Source organism: Mobula birostris, chromosome 24 (genome assembly GCF_030028105.1).
Source record: "Mobula birostris isolate sMobBir1 chromosome 24, sMobBir1.hap1, whole genome shotgun sequence".
Taxonomy (NCBI): Eukaryota; Metazoa; Chordata; class Chondrichthyes; order Myliobatiformes; family Myliobatidae; genus Mobula; species Mobula birostris.
Genome location: NC_092393.1, coordinates 51,254,768 through 51,271,076, shown reverse-complemented (window position 1 = coordinate 51,271,076; position 16,309 = coordinate 51,254,768). Strand labels below are relative to the sequence as shown.

The window sequence follows — 16,309 nt, the reverse complement described above, 5'->3', positions numbered from 1 at the left end:
TTTGGTTTATTGTCCTTTGTGACCAGGCCCCGGTACAGGGCAAATATCCGTGTTTTTCCAACGGCTTCCACTCTGACGCCGAGAAATCACATGTCCGGGATGAACCGTACTTTCAACGGCGGGGTTGCTGCAAGGAGGAGAGAGGGAGGGAGCAAGGATGTGATGCTGAGGCTTTATAAGCTACTGCTAAGGCCTCAGCCTTGAGTATGGTCAGCAGTTTTGGGCCCTCCATCTCAGAAAAGATGTGCTGGCATTGGAGTGAGTCCAGAGGAGGTTCACAAGGATGATTCCAGGAATGAAAGGGTTATCATACGAGGAACGTTTGATGGTTTTAATTGAAAACTTTGGAATGTTGAAAGGCCTGGACAGAGGAAAGGATGTTTCCCATGGTGGGAGTCTTGGACAAGAGGACACAGCCTCGGGATAGAGGGGCGCCCTTTCAAAACAGAGATGCAGAGAAATTTCTTTAGCCCAAGGGTGATGAATTTGTTGCCACGTGCAGCTGTGGAAGCCAGGTCGTTGGGTGTATTTAAGGCAGAGATTTTCTTGATTGGACAGGGCATCAAAGGTTACGGGGAGAAGGCTGGGAATTTGGGTTGAGGAGGAGGAACTAAAAGGATCAACTATGATTGATTGGCGGAGTAGACTCGATGGCCTGATTCTGCTGCTATGTCTTATGGAATACCAGCTGCCTCCTTGCAAACATTCCGACGGCCGGTTTGGTTGGCAGTTGCTGGTTCTGCTCAACATTGGGCCGAATGGCCTGTTCCTGTGCTGTACTGGTCTATGTAATTAAGACGGGGATAGGGTGACTTCTCCCGGCTTCCCTGTGTGACTACTATGAAAAGCCAGAGAGAGACTTGGGCTCCTTCCTACCGAATGCTTCCATCCCGCCGTCACCTTCCCCGTTACACGGCGCCAATAATGAGGCTTTAATAAAAAAAAAGCTCTTTTATTTTGCAAGTCGTGTTGCTCGTTTTGTAGGCGCACCAAGGTGTGTGGAGAGAAGGCGGGACTGGTATCTGCCTTCTTCCGTGTTTTAGAATCTGTGGCCTGTTCGCAGAGGCTGGCACATTTATACAGCGCGTTTAACTGAAGTTATACGCCGAGGCTTCATGGGCGAATGACACGGAGCGTTTTTTTGTGGGAGGGGGCTCTGATTTTGTTTTAAGATTTTACGACTTGGCCTCTCCGAACTTGAGCAGAATGATAGCTCCGGCCTAGTTTTTTGGGGGGTGGGGCTTGTGTTGCTACTATTGGTTTATGTGATCGTATGTCAGCCCAGAATCGGGAGGATTTTTAACCCACACTTCCTCATTCTCTTTTAGTGGCGCTCTTGCTTTTCCCAGTTTGACATTGCGCAGGTTTGTATATTTTCCTCTGGTTCTGGCAGATACAGCACAGGAATGGCTTTCATTACTCAGGAACTTCCCCTCATAGATTCCAGACCCCGAAATTACACTCAGTGGCCACTTTATTAGGTACAGGAGTTAGAACCCCTTGTCGTCTTCTCCTGCCATCGTCCATCCACTTCGAGGTTTGACGTGTTGTGCGTTCACAGTTGCATGGTTATTGTCCCCTTCCTGTCAGCTTGGAGCAGTCTGGCCACTCACCTCTGACCTCTCCCATTAAGGCGTTTTTGCTCAGAGAGCTGGATGTTTTTTTTTAAAAATTGTTTTTCACACCATTCTCTGTAAACTTTATTGAGACTGTAGTGCGTAAAAAAAATTCCCAGGAGATCAGTTGTTTTTGAGGTACTGAAACCACCCTATCTGGCACCAACAATCAAAGTCCCTTAGATCACATTTCTTCCTTATTCTGAAGTTTGGACGGCAACTGAAACTCTTAGAACATAGAAGAGTACAGCACAGTACAGGCCCTTCGACCCACAATGTTGTGCCGACCCTCAAACTCTGCCTCCCATATAAGCCCCCACCTTAAATTCCTCCATATACCTGTCTAGTAGTCTCTTAAACTTCACTAGTGTATCTGCCTCCACCACTGACTCAGGCAGTGCATTCCACGCACCAACCACTCTCTGAGTAAAAAAACCTTCCTCTAATATCCCCCTTGAACTTCCCACCCCTTACCTTAAAGCCATGTCCTCTTATATTGAGCAGTGGTGCCCTGGGGAAGAGGCGCTGGCTATCCACTCTATCTATTCCTCTTATTATCTTGTACACCTCTATCATGCCTCCTCTCATCCTCCTTCTCTCCAAAGAGTAAAGCCCTAGCTCCCTTAATCTCTGATCATAATACATACTCTCTAAACCAGGCAGCATCCTGGTAAATCTCCTCGGTACCCTTTCAAATGCTTCCACATCCTTCCTATAGAGAGGCAACCAGAACTGGACACAGTACTCCAAGTGTGGCCTAACCAGAGTTTTATAGAGCTGCATCATTACATCACGACTCTTAAACTCTGTTCCTCAACTTATGAAAGCTAACACCCCATAAGCTTTCTTAACTACCCTATCCACCTGTGAGGCAACTTTCAGGGATCTGTGGACATGTACCCCCAGATCCCTCTGCTCCTCCACACTACCAAGTATCCTGCCATTTACTTCGTACTCTGCCTTGGAGTTTGTCCTTCCAAAGTGTACCACCTCACACTTCTCCAGGTTGAACTCCATCTGCCACTTCTCAGCCCACTTCTTCATCCTATCAATGTCTCTCTGCAATCTTTGACAATCCTCTACACTATCTACAACACCACCAACCTTTGTGTCGTCTGCAAACTTGCCAACCCACCTTTCTACCCCCACATCCAGGTCGTTAATAAAAATCACGAAAAGTAAAGGTCCCAGAACAGATCCTTGTGGGACACCACTAGTCACAATCCTCCAATCTGAATGTACTCCCTCCACCACGACCCTCTGCCTTCTGCAGGCAAGCCAGTTCTGAATCCACTTGGCCAAACTTCCCTGGATCCCATGCCTTCTGACTTTCTGAATAAGCCTACCGTGTGGAACCTTGTCAAATGCCTTACTAAAATCCATATAGATCACATCCACTGCACTACCCTCATCTATATGCCTGGTCACCTCCTCAAAGAACTCTATCAGGCTTGTTAGACACGATCTGCCTTTCACAAAGCCATGCTGACTGTCTCTGATCAGAACATGATTCTCTAAATGCCCAGAGATCCTATCTCTAAGAATCTTTTCCAACAGCTTTCCCACCACAGACGTAAGGCTCACTGGTCTATAATTACCCGGACTATCCCTACTACCTTTTTTGAACAAGGGGACAACATTCACCTCCCCCCAATCCTCCGGTACCATTCCCGTGGACAACGAGGACATAAAGATCCTCGCCAGAGGCTCAGCAATCGCTTCCCTCGCCTCGTGGAGCAGCCTGGGGAATATTCCGTCAGGCCCCGGGGACTTATCCATCCTAATGTATTTTAACAACTCCAAAACCTCCTCTCCCTTAATATCAACATGCTCCAGAACATCAACCTCACTCATATTGTCCTCACCATCATCAAGTTCCCTCCCATTGGTGAATACCGAAGAGAAGTATTCATTGAGGACCTCGCTCACTTCCACAGCCTCCAGGCACATCTTCCCACTTTTATCTCTAATCGGTCCTATCTTCACTTCAGTCATCCTTTTTTTCTTCACATAATTGAAGAATGCCTTGGGGTTTTCCTTTACCCTACTTGCCAAGGCCTTCTCATGCCCCCTTCTTAAGCTCCTTTCTTGCTTCCCTATATTCCTCAATAGAGCCATCTGATCCTTGCTTCCTAAACCTCAGGTATGCTGCCTTCTTCCACCTGACTAGATTTTCCACCTCACTTGTCACCTATGGTTCCTTCACCCTACCATTCTTTATCTTCCTCACCGGGACAATTTTATCCCTAACATCCCGCAAGAGATCTCTAAACATCGACCACATGTCCATAGTACATTTCCCTGCAAAAACATCATCCCAATTCACACCCACAAGTTCTAGCCCTATAGCCTCATAACTTGCCCTTCCCCAATTAAAAATGTTCCTGTCCTCTCTGATTCTATCCTTTTCCATGATAATGCTAAAGGCCAGGGAGCGGTGGTCACTGTCCCCCAGATGCTCACCCACTGAGAGATCTGTGATCTGACCCGGTTCATTACCTAGTACTAGATCTAGTATGGCATTCCCCCTAGTCGGCCTGTCCACATACTGTGACAGGAATCCTTCAACAAACTCTGCCCCATCTAAACCCTTGGAACTAATCAGGTGCCAATCAATATTAGGGAAGTTAAAGTCACCCATGATAACAACCCTGTTATTTTTGCACCTTTCCAAAATCTGGCTCCCATTCTGCTCCTCTGTATCTCTGCTGCTACCAGGGGGCCTATAGAACACCTCCAATACAGTAACTGCTCCCTTCCTGTTCCTGACTTCCACCCATACTGACTCAAAAGAGGATCCTGCTACATTACCCACCCTTTCTGCAGCTGTAATAGTATCCCTGACCAGTAATGCCACCCCTTCTCCCCTTTTTCCACCCTCTCTATCCCTTTTAAAGCACTGAAATCCAGGAATATTGAGAATCCATTCCTACCCTGGTGCCAGCCAAGTCTCTGTAATGGCCACTACATCATAATTCCATGTATGTTTCCAAGCTCTCAGTTCATCACCTTTGTTCCTGATGCTTCTTATATTGAGGTACACACATTTCAGCCCTTCTACCTTACTGTCTTTACACTGTTTATTCTGCTTCTCTTTCCTCAAAGCCTCTCTATACCTTAGATCTGGCTTTACTCCATGCACTTCTTTCACTGCTCTATCGCTCTGGGTCCCATCCCCCTCGCAAGTTAGTTTAAACCCTCCCGAACCATGCCAGCTAACCTAACTGCAAGGATATTGCTCCCCCTCGAGTTCTGGTGCTACCCATCCAATCTGTACAGGTCCCACCTTCCCCAGAAGAGATCCCAATGATCCAAAAAATCTAAAACCCTGCTCCCTGCACCAACTCCTCAGCCACGCATTCAACTGCCATCTCCTCCAATTCTTACCATCACTGTCACGTCTGCATGCTTTTATACGAGTTGTTGATTAGATATTTGCATTAATGAGCAAGTGTATAGGATGTACCTAATAAAGTGTCCACTGAGTGTATATATAAAAAAAATAGTAATGCAAAAATACTGGGAGTGTGTTCATGGGCTATCCAGCAATCTGTTGACAGAGAGGAAGAAGCTGCTCCTAAAACGTTGAGTTTGTGTTTTCAGGCTCCTGCACTTCCTCCCTGAGGATAGGATGATGACTGAAGATAAATTTCTTTACTTGGGGAGTAGTAATGTTTAGAAGTCTCTTCCTAAGAGGGTTGTGGAGGCCTAGTTGCTCTATATATTCAAGGCAGAAATGCATTGAGCTGCTGCCACATGATTGGCTGATTAGATATTTGCATAAATGAGCAGGCGTACTTAATAAAATGGCCACTGAGGGTACGTCTCAATTTTTTTTTGTAAGTGCAGCCCTGTGAACGTTTATCCCATTGTGCGGTTGTTTCTAGTTTATTATTTGGTAAAATTAGCTTTAATGATTAATAAAAAAAAACAAGAGGTTCTGCAGATGCTGGCAATCCAGACAACACAGACAAAATGCTGGAGAAACTCAGCAGGTCAGGCATTATCTTTGGAGGGGAATAAATGGTCAACAAAATTTTCACCCACATTGTTCTGCAAAGATTTTCTATCTCTTTGATAAACGACTGTAAGGTTATTTTTTTGTTATGTTTGCTCCCATTGTAAAGGGTCTTGCAGCAACTCTGTGTGAGTGTGACGACATCAGTGTTCCTGGTTTGATCCTGAAGTGTATATTGGTTCATTAATATTGTTACCTGTATCCAGCAAGATCTATTGAAAAGATTGCCTTGCATACTGTGTATACAGATCACATCATTACACAACTAGCATAAGGTAAAACAGTAACAATGCAGACGAAAGTGTAAAAACTGCTTTAAAATTGCAATGCGATCACTTGAGTCAAGCACCATGTTCCTAAGGGGTTGTGTGTTGGGGAATCAGGGTTGTTGGAGTGGGATTCCCCTAATGACAAATGTCTGTGTGTGATTTTATGTGAGGAGGCTGATGCATAGGTAGCCACCTTAAGGTCCTTGACGGATCAGGGTCAGGGTCCAGAGGCCTGGAATGCAAGGGGACTGGGGACCCTTCTCTGCTACAGCCTTCCTCCATCTTCACTGCCGTTGTGATGTGTTGCCATCTTCTACCAGCTCCACCACTGAGGTCTTGGTTGGTTGGTTCTTTGTTTGGAACCTCTCCCTTGACCTTTGCACCCTGGACCTACCAGGAGCTAAGCTTCAGGTGGCTAAACTCTGCACAGCACCACTTTTGGGATCTCAGGAACTGACAGGCTTCTCCAGCACTACAAGGTGAACAAGATCTTAATGAGGTACATAGTGAGGCCAGGAGTCTGATAACAGTGGGATACGAGCTGTCCTTGAGCCTAGTGGTATGTGTGTCTGCCTGATAGGAGAGGGGAGGGAAGATAAAATGTCCAGGTTTGTGAGGTCTTTGATTATGCTGGCTGTGCCACTGAGGTAACAAGAAGAATAGAGAGAGTCTGGTTCCCATAACGTGCTGACCTGTGACTACAACTCTGCAATGCTGTGGGATTTTGAGCCCCATTTGAGATGAACATGATATCCCATGCTCTAGATATCACTGGGGGGTGGGGGTGCTGTGCTGTTGTGTTCCAGGGAGGTGTAAAACAGAGGCCTCAGCAGGCTCTGTGAGGCGAACATAAAGCAGGGATGTATCCCTCTTCATCCTTCCCCATCTCTGCAACTTTGGACACGTGTTCTTTCAAAATTCTCTCAGTTCCATTAAAAAGTCATTTAGTTGAAATATTAACTCTTTATTTCTCCATCTTCAAATGTCACTGGCCTGCTGAAGTTTTTTTTAGCATTCCACTTTTAATTGTTTTTCAAACTGCCCTGGTTGAGTTTTGTTCATCAGCCAACAATCCTTGGATGTGGGACTTAGTGTATCAAAGTAGATGTCGTGTTTCTTCCATTGTGGTTGGTGTTATGCATTAGGAGTGTCTGATATTATGAAGTGTTTGTGATTCTTTGTAAGATATTATGCAAATGCAGACAGTTTTTTAATGCAGATGACCTTTTGATTTATGTCACACAATGAATGCTACGAGAGCCAAGGCTCTTCTGACCAACTTCTTCCTCTGCTTCTAAAGGAAATGATTAAACCTTGGGCTTTCGGTTATAACTTCTGATATTTTACCCTTGGTTTCTACAACATTTCACCCAAATAGAGAATTATTACTGAACTCTAAGGAATGAGAATTAATTACCTTCCTTTAGTTAGCCCTGCTCAGATGCTAGCTACAACCCTTTTTGATATCTGACTCAAAGAATTGCGCATTTCTGACATTAACAACATAAAAACCAGCTGTTCCTTTAGATACCACAGTTCTCTAGTTCCTTCATGAACACTACCTCTCTCACACTAGGAAATCTGCAAATGCTGGAAATTCAAAGCAATGCACACAAAATGCTGGAGGAACTCAGCAGGTCAGGCAGCATTGATGGAAACGAGTAAACAGTTGACGTTCTGGGCCGAGACCCTTCACCAGAATATCAGTCCTGAAGAAGGGTCTCGACCCAAAACATGGACTGTTTGCTCATTTCCATAGATACTGCCTGACCTGTTGAATTCTGCCAGCATTTTGTGTTCATCTTTACCTCACTGTGTTTTCCCCCAAGAGATGCACCGCAGAGCGTAACTGTCTTATCAAAGGCCATGATCATCTGCCCTAATGTGTTTCTGCTAAAGCCATGAGACACATTTCAAGTGTGTTAATGAGATTCAATGAATGGGCACTGCAGGTCTGCCCCACGTTCCAGCAATTTGCCTAATGGAAGTTCGCCCTCGCAGAACTTGCCAAACACTATCAAAAATTTCAGGAGATGGAATAAAATTTTAGTTTATGGAATTACAATTTTTTTTCAACCTTCTATCTCCTGGGTTGATAAGAGTCATGCAGATGAAGTGATTTATTGATATGAAACATCACAATGTGGATAGTTTTCTAGGAACGCAACCCCCAACCGTCCCCCCTCCCCCATAATGTGGGGGTTACCCTTTTGTGTTCTGTTCCCTCTGTTTGTGACCAAGGCTCAGTGGTAGTAGTCAGGAGGAGAATGAGCAAAGGTGGGTGAAGACTGGAAGTTCTATTTCACCACTCAGTCCTCACCCCCCCCCCCCCCAAATCATCCCAAAATCATGCAAAAGAAGAATAACCTGAGGCAGTGGACAGAGCTTGTACACTTGTTAACCCCATTAGTGTAAGGACACCTTGTGAATGTTATCTTACCATTAACCATCCTCTGCCCTGACCCATTAGGCCTGGTCGCAGCTCTCATCTCTTTCCTAATTGAGACCTGTTATAGACCCGGCTAGTGGCATCAGTGCCGGACTTGGGGACGAAAGGTCCCGGGTTCGAATCCAGCCGGCTCCCCTGCTCGCTGTCCATCCGTCCTGGGTTACGAGCTGGTGATCTCTTTAGAAACTCACCCGGCAGAAGGTGATGGCAAACCACTGCTGTAACTTGCCTCGTACGTGACTTCCGTCTACATCACAGCGGTGTGGACGGAAGTCATCCGCTAACCCGGAGAAATTCCAGATGCGACGTACCTTTCCTTTCCTATAACAACATAACACAAGAGGAAAGGGTGGGATTAATAGCTGACCAGGCCTCTCAAGCCTGCCCTGTCATTCTGTGTGATCACAGCTGATCTGTTCTGGCATCCTGTCCTCTTCTGTGCCACTTCCTTCCACGGCCCTCAATTCTTTAATCATTCTTTCAAACCTGTACCTACCTACCCACAAGACATAGTTGAACTGGGCCATTCGTCCCGTTGAATCTAGTCTGCCGTTCCATCATGGCTGATTTATTACCCCTCTCAACTCCATTCTCTTGCCTTCTCTCTGTAACCTTTAAAACCCTTACTAATCAAGAACCTGTGAACCTCCTCTTTAAATATACCCAATGACTTGGCCTCGACAACTGTTTGTGGCAATAAATTTCACAAATTCACCATCCTACCCTTGGGTATTGAGGCTGGTGGTAATTAAACTATGTTGACTTGGTCTTGAACTTGTTGGGATATCTTTCTCCAAAGATGATGCATTCACTCAGTCCTGGGTCTAAGTGGGTGCATTCACCCCTCCGTGGGAGCATCTTATTGGCTCTGTTGTAATGTTATCTCCCTTCCCACTGCTGCACTTGCTTCTGCAAGTCACTAAGGACCCTCACCATTCAGGATATGCCTTCTCATGACTACCATCGGTGAGGAAGTACAGGAGCCCGAAGACCCACACTCAACAATTCGGAAAAGGCTTCTTCCCTGCCACCATCAGATTTCTGAACGCAAACTTGATATTCCTTTTCAGCTCTATTTAAACATTTTTGTAATTTATGGTATTTTTATCTCTCTGCACTGCTGCCACAAAACAACAACGTTTACATTAAATAAATTGGTGATAATAAATCTGATTCTGTCTTGCTGTGTGTGAGGTTGCTCTCTCCAGTGTGACACAGGAGGATAAGACACGTTATGTAGCTGGGTGTCAGTACATATCGCAAGTAATGGCAGCGTCATTGTTCTGCTGTTCCTTACATTCTGTTGTCACGTGAACAAAGTCACCAGAGAGAAGTACTGGTAGACATGAAGCAGGCTCTATATTCTACAAATGAGATACAGCAGGTAACATTTTTTCAGAGGACGAAGGTCTGCTTGAGCCAATACTACATGACATTTTATGTGCTAAAAATCAAAGAACAATTCTATATTTACATTGCTTCCTTTGAACTACACACAAAGTTCTCCCACTTTGCACCCACAGACGCCCAAATGATTTTTAATCAGCATTGTCTGGCCTTCCCATTAACTGTGTTTCACGGCTTTTAGGAACTCATTGTTCAGAGCTGCATTTTAAATTTAATCTACAGTCTATACTCAGATTTGAAGATTGGTGGTTGAAGTTAGTTGCTGAAGTTATTTGCTATATGTCCTAACCCCAAAAATGCTCTAACACAATCCATGCTTGTTCTTTACATGTTGGGTATGTTGGAAATGAGAATACTGATTATTTTGTCTTTTTTTTAACCCCTCAGACTCAGACAATTACAAATCCCTGTTTTTCCTACCTTAGCTAGATCACTAACCTTGTGTGCCCCAAGATGATAAGGGTATCAGGATTGGGTCAAAAGAAAATGAGGTACAGGATTTTCATGATCAAATTGATTAGGGGAGTAGACTTGGAGTGATAGCTCCTGTACCTAAAGTCACTTTATGTATATATAATCAATCTCTGTAAATAAATCATTTTGTGTATTTTTGTTTTTATAATTCTCTTCTTTATTGTAGTGTTTTTTTAATATGCTACGTTGGAGTAATAATTGTTTTGTTCTCCTTTACACTTGTGTTCTGGAATCAACATTAAACATTATGGGAATGAATTTAGACTGTGCTGAGGCTCTGCAAAGAAAATACTACGGAGCGTTTATGTGAGTAATTCCATATCCCCAATGCGGGGCTCAGCCCAAGCCATTGACGGTTCCTTACTCCCCATACAGATGCTACTCAGACGCACTGAATTCCTGCAACAGACTGGTTTTTAACCATATTTCCCTGCTTGGGTCTCTGCTGGTACGGTTCCAAAATTTCCATCTGTAGCCAATCCATTAAACCTCTGCCCTCCCACACTCTGGAACTCCACCCTTCCTTCAATTAACATCCTCCTCATCCTTTCTAACATATTTGTTTATAACACCCTGACCATCTCTAATCCACACCATTTCCCTCAGAATCAGAATCTGAAACTGGTTTAATATCACTGGCCTATTTTGTGAAATTTGTTGTTTCCTGGCAGCAGTACATTGTAATACATAATAAAAATTATAAATTACAATAAGTTTATATAAAAATAGACAATTAAATTAAAAAGTCGTGCAAAAAGAGAAGGGAAAAACTGAGGTGGTGTTCATTCAGAAATCTGATGGCGGAGGGGAAGAAGCTGTTCCTAAAACATTGAATTACTGTTTTCAGGCTCCTGTATCTGCACCTTGATGGTGGCAATGTGAAGAAGGCATGCCCTGAGTGATGGGGGTACTTAACGATGGATGCTGCCTTTTTGAGGCATTGCCTTTTGAAGCTGCCCTCAGTGCTGGGGAGTCTAGAGCCCATGATGGAGCTGGCTGTGTTTCCAACTTTTGGCAGCTTTTTTTCAATCCTGAACTAATTAAAACAAATGATTAAGACCCTACAAACCTGGTCCCTACTGTCTGTGGCGAGAGGGCAGGTGTCTGGGGTTGAGTGGGATCAGGAATCAGCCGTGATGGAATGGCAGAGCAGACTCGATGGGTTGAATGGCCGAATTCTGCTCCTATCTTTTATGGTCTTTTAGTCTACACAAGTCCATATGCCTCCATTCCTGGCATATTGAGGTGCCTGTTAAGACCCATGCCTCCACTATCATGCTTGGCAATGCATTTCAGGCTGCTCTTTGTGTTTTTATTTTAATATTGCCCCCCCCCCCATTTCCTTTTGAACTAACTGTCCCTCACCTTAACTACATGCCCTCTAGTATTTGACATCTTGACCCCTGGAAAAAGATATTAGCTATCTACTTTCTGTGTCCCTCATAATTTTATAAACTTCTGTCAGAGATCTTCCCTCAGCTTTTCCAGAGAAAACAACCCAAGTTGTCCTATGTCCTTCTATACTGTACGCTCTCTAATCCAGACAGCATCCTGGTAAACCTCTTCTGCACCTCCACATTCTTCCTGTAACGGGGTGATCAAAATTGAATGCAGCCTAACCTGAGCTAAAGCTGCAACATAACTTCTTGACTCTTGAACTTAATACCTCATACACACTGACCACCCTGCTAGCCTGTGCAACCACCTCCGTGGAGCTCTGGACTTGGACTTCAAGGTTCCTCTGTATATGTTGTATATCAACACTATTAACACTACATCTCAGTGTGGCATGGCAATTGTCCCGTATCGGACCACAAAGCACTCCAGCATGTGGTGAAAACTGCCCAGCCGATCATCGGCACCCAATTGCCCACCATTGAGAACACCTACCATAAACGCTGCCTGGGCAGGGCGAAAAGCATTATCAGGGATGCATCTCACCCTAACCATGGACTTCTTACTCTCCTCCCATCCGGTAGGCGCTACAGGAGCCTCCGCTCCTGCCCCAGCAGGCACAGGAAGAGCTTCTTCGCTGAGGCTGTGACACTGCTGAACCTCTCATCACAGCGCTAAGCAGTATTGCACCCATGTTGTACTGTCTCAGTACTTTTATATTTGTGTGCTGTAGCACTTACTTTTTATTCACAGTTATTTTGTAAATAACACTATTCTTTGCATTCCTGGTCAGATGCTAAATGCATTACATTGGCTTTGTATCTGTACTCGGCACAATGACAATAAAGTTGAATCTAATCTAATCTTAAGGGTCCTGGGCACACAGCCAGCAACCAGCTTGCTGCCTCCAGTCTTCCGTGTACTCCCATGACACATCAGTCAGTGGCGGTAACACCAGCCTTGGATCAGCCCATCTCCAGAGCCATGAAAATCCGGCCCCCTGAAGGCACACTAGTCTTCCAGGCCGCGTCCTTGGGATATGGAAAAGCGGCTGGTTGTGAGGCCCTGAGAAAGGGTCCGTGTGCAACTCCAGGTCAGTGTCTTCAGAAGAACCCTGAAAGGGAAAAAAGAGGTATCAAAGATTGAAATAGAGCTGTTTCCAAAGATGCAAACAAAGGATTCGCCGATAGGTGCCGTCATCCTTAAGCTCTGCTACTTCATAATCTTCTATGCTAATCCCAATGCCATTATTCTTTGTATCATTTACAAATTTACTAAACCACCCATTCATGTTTTCATCCAATACATTTTATGTAATAATTGTAAGAAATGTTATAATGGAGAACCAAATCTTTCAACCAATTTTCTACTCTTGAGTCAACCCCTTACAAAATATGAAATAAAGAATAAACATGCATTCAGTTCAATTCTAAATACCTCTGTCTTTCTAAATGCACCCAGATCCCTGGGGATAACCCTGAGGTGTATTCACTATGTTTCGCAGCCTGGGTCTTTTGCTCGTATGGTGTCAGAATTCCCACTTGTCCAGAATCCTGATGGAAGCTCTCAGCCTGACAGGTTGATTTTTCATTTCTCTCCAGAGATGCTGCCTGACCAGCTGAGTTCCCCCAGCATTTTATGTATGTTGCTCATGACTTCCAGCATCTGCAGAATCCCTTGTGTTTATGGACGTAATCACTGGGGCAGTGTAATGAAATATGGAGGGAAGTTTGAATTCCTGGACCTTGGCTGAACCCTCATGTACTTCTGACTGGCCAGGGATCTTGAATATCAAGAAAGGTTGGAGTCTAGGTTTAACATCTCCTCTGAAAGGCGGCTATCTTTGGCAATGTGGCATTCCCTCAGTACCAGGCTGGAGTGCTAGCCCAGATGATGTGCCTGAGTCTCTGGAATGATGCTTAACTCCATAACCCTGATGTGGAGTAAAGGGAATGCCCCTGAGCCAAGGCTCTATCTAATGATTGGGATCAATGGTTCTGATTCTGCCTAATACCAGCTTCATTCCCAGTTGGACCATTAAGGTGTCAGAATTACTAATAATACGTTGTCCACTCTCGCCCTGTGTCTTCTATAGCTTGTCCCTCAACTGTTATCCCCTCAACCTGAAACGTGCGCTGAACGGTAGGAAATGGAAGTGGAGCCAACAGGAGAAGGGTAGACCTGGGAACCATTGTTCTTTCTTCCGGTTTCTATAGTAATACAGTCTCACCTCTGTTCCAGATAACTACAGTGAGGTAATCATGACACCTTTTGTAAGCTCCAATTCCTTTCAAGTCCTTTTTCTCTGCCTCCTGAAACTTGCATTAACTATATCTTATCTCTCAATACTTGTCACCGTGAACAGTTATTGCCGTCTGCTCCTCCTCCAACATTGCAGGTGTAAATTTTTTTTATACCATGGAGGGAGTGGAGATGCGTCTCTGCCAAAGGAGCTGTAAGACGAGCCTTGCCTCCACTAGCCTGCAGGTCACCCTTGGGCAAAAGGTGTAGCACCTGCTTAGCCCCTCCAGCCTCCATCAGGGTCACGTGAAGCCATGAGAGCAGGTGGCGGATGGTCGTATGAGCAGCTGGTGCTCATCACAAGTCTCGGTTAGGTGACCACTGATGCCAGGCAGACAATCTCTGAAGAGTATTGATAATGGCTGGGGTCACCCGTCTTGTAAAGAAGGCTATGGCAAACCACTTCCGTAGAAAAATTTGCCGAGAAGAAACGTGGTCAAAGACCACGATCGCCCACGTCATACAACACGGCACATCATGATGATGACCATAGAAGGAGGCCATTGGGCCCATTGAGTCTATGTTGGCTTATAGAGAAATATTATTCCCCATACATTTTCCCTGTAACCTCTTCTCCCCACTGTCACATCAACTCTTTCCCCCTCGCCATGTACTCACTGTCATATCAATTCTTCCCTGCCCTCTCAGATTCTATCACTCACCAACACACTAGGGGCAATTTGCAGTGGTTAATTAACCTACTGACCTGTATGTTGTTAGAACATAGAATAGCACAGGAACAGGATATTCAGCCCACAATATTGTACTTAACCGGATAAAAGCAAGTTTTAAAAAACTCAAACACTAATCCCTCCCACCTACACCGTGTCTATATCCCTCCATCTTCCTTATTTGCTTATCCTAACATCTCTTAAAATCCTCTAATGTATTTGCTTCAGTCACCACACCAGGCAGCGCATTCCAGGCATCCACAACTCTCCGAATTTAAAAAAAAATCTTGCCCCTCGTATCCTCCTTGAACCTACCTTTAATGCACATGAGAGGATACTGGACTACCCAGAAGAAACCGGTTGCGAACACCCACGCTTAGATTCAAACCTGGAGCTAAAGGCAGCAGCTCTGCTGTCCCTGTCTCTGTGTTTGACAGGATGGTATGAAGCCTAATTGTGCAAACTTCCCCGGGACTTGTCCACTATTTCGCAACTCTTCCTTTTTATAGCACTTCTATTCATTTAAAGCAACAAATCACAACCCTAACAGCCCGTTTGACATGTGGGAAGGGATTGGGTATGGAGTGATACAAGTTTTCTCCAGCTAATTTTCCAATTAATCCTGAGGACTTCTCAACTTTAGAGTAAATGTAAGTGAGCTCCAGTATCCAATTCCCTTTACGCCTGGAAGATGTATTACATCCAGCCTGCATTGTCTGGCCTGTGACCAAAGCAGAGTCATGCATGCAGTATGTGTGTGAGATCCTGTGTACCATGCTGTGTGTAAACCGAGATGGAGGTGTCACGTGGTGTGCATGTTGCTCAAACGCGGAGCTAGAAACTTGCTGTTGTGCCACTCTTGTCAGTTGAGCAATCTCTGACAGGAAAGCTGACTGTGGTGTTGAGGAATATTATGCATTTATTTTTGTTCTCTTCTGATGGTGGGTTGTTAGACAATCAGAACCCTGCTGGTCAAGCACCATCTGCAGAGGGGAATAAACTGTCAAAGTCTCAAGACCCTCCGCCAGGATTGGAAAGGACAGGGGCAGAAGCCAGAATAAGGTGAGGGGGGAGGGAGAGAGGAAGAGCTCAAGATGGCAGGTGGTAGGTGAGACCATGTGAGGGAGAAGGTGGGTGGGGGGAATGAAGTAAGAAGCTGAAAAGTGATAGGTGGAAGAAGTAAAGGGCTGAAGAAGGAGGAATCTGATAGGAGAGGAAAATGAACCGTGGGAGAAAGGGAGGGAGGGAGGAGGTTCACCAGAGGGAAGTGAAGAGAATAGAAAGGGTGAGAGGGTAACCAGAATGGAGAAACGAAAAAGGGTGGAGGGGGGGGGGCGCGGAAGAAATTTTGGAAGTTAGAGAAAGCAATGTTTATGCCATCGAACCAGAGGATACCCGGATGGAATCTGAGGTCAGCTCCTCCAACTTGAGTTTGGCCTCGTCATAGGAGTAGAGGAGGCCATAGACAGACATGTCAGAATGGGAAGTCGAATTGAAATGGTAGCCGGCAGGAGATCCTGCCTTTTACGGCGGACAGAGCAAAGGCACTCGACAAAGTGGTCCCGCAGTCTGCGTCATATCTCACTGGTGTAGAGGAGGTTGCACTGAGAGCACTAGTTACAAAAGATAACCTTTCCCTCGCCTTATTCTAGCCTTTCCCCCCTTCCTTTCCTGCTTTGTTGAAGGGTCTCAGCCTGAAATGTTGACTG

At 45.0% G+C, this 16,309-nt stretch overlaps 1 protein-coding gene across 1 annotated transcript in view; it reads left to right on the top strand.

Annotated features, from left to right (window-relative positions):
* Nucleotides 1-16,309, top strand: part of syngr2b (synaptogyrin 2b) — a 58,525-nt gene that overhangs the window by 528 nt on the left and 41,688 nt on the right. The gene's annotated exons all lie outside the window — the stretch shown is intronic.